The sequence below is a fragment of the Ictidomys tridecemlineatus genome, unplaced genomic scaffold (genome assembly GCF_052094955.1).
Source record: "Ictidomys tridecemlineatus isolate mIctTri1 unplaced genomic scaffold, mIctTri1.hap1 Scaffold_122, whole genome shotgun sequence".
Classification (NCBI taxonomy): Eukaryota; Metazoa; Chordata; class Mammalia; order Rodentia; family Sciuridae; genus Ictidomys; species Ictidomys tridecemlineatus.
Window position 1 is genome coordinate 255,745 of NW_027521114.1, and position 1,332 is coordinate 257,076.

Consider the following 1,332-nt stretch of genomic DNA (forward strand, 5'->3'; position numbering starts at 1 on the left):
ATTTTTGAGACTGGTTGCAGAAGTCCTGTTACAGAGAGCAGAGGTTGGAGACTGTTGTGCAGAAGGACAGTTACATAGTGCAGAGTTTAAAGACTGGTTTGCAGAAGTATTTTACAGAAAGCAGAGTAGGAAGAATGAGGTGCAGAAGGACTGTTCCAGACAGCAGAGGTAGGAGACTGGGGTGCAGAAAATTCGTTGAAGACAGCAGAGTTTTCAGACTGAGGTGTGGAAAGACTGTTGCAGAGAGCAGTTGTTGGAGACTGTGGTGCAGAAGGACTGTTGCAGAGAGCAGAGGTTGAAAACTGGGGTTAAGAGGGATTTTTCCAGAGAGCAGAGTTTGGAGACTAATGTGAAGAAGGACTGTTACAGAGAGCAGGTTTTGGAGACTGGGGTGCAGTAGTACTCTTGCAGAGAGCAGAGGTTGGAGACTGAGGTACGGAAGTCCTGTTGCAGAGAGCACAGGTTGAAGCTTGGGTGCAGAAGGACTGTTGCAGAGAGCAGAGGTTGGATACTGGGTTGAAGATGGATCTTACAGAGAGCAGAATTTGGAGACTGAGGTGCAGAAGAACTGTTGCAGACATCAGAGGTAGTAGACTGGGGTGCAGTAGGATCATTGCAGAGAGCAGAGGTTGCAGACTGGGGTGCAGAAGGATCGTTTAACAGTGTAGATTTTGGAGACTGGGGTGCAGAAGGCCTGCTACACAGAGAAGAGTTTGCAGACTGGCGTGCAGAAGGCCTGTTATAGAGAGGAGAGTTTGGATACTGGGGTGCAGAAGGCCTGTTATAAAGATCAGAGTTTAAAGACTGGGTTGATGAAGAATTTACAGAGAGCAAAGTTTGGAGACTACGTACAGGTGAACTGTTCCAGAGAGCAGTGGTTGGAGACTGGAGTGCAGAAGGATTGTGTAGAGAGCAGAGGTGTCAAACTGAGGTGCAGAAGGACTGTTACAGAGAGCAGAGATTGAAGACTGAGGTGTAGAAGGACTGTTACAGAAAGCAGAGTTTGGAGACTGAGGTGCAGAAGGACTGTTATAGAAAGAAGTGGTTGGAAATTGGGGTGCAGAATGACTGTAACAGAGACCAGAGTTTGGAGACTGCAGTATAGAAAAACTGTAACAGAGAGCAGAGTTTGGAGACTGAGGTGCAGAATAATAGATACAGAGAGCAGAGGTTTGAGACTGGGTTTTAGATAAATCTACAGAGAGCAGAGGTTAGAGAGTGAAGTGCAGAAGGACTGTTACAGAGAGTATAGGTTAAAGACTGTGGTGAAGAAAGTCCGTTGCAGAGAACAGAGTTTGGAGACTGATGTGCAGAAAGATTGTTACAGAGAGT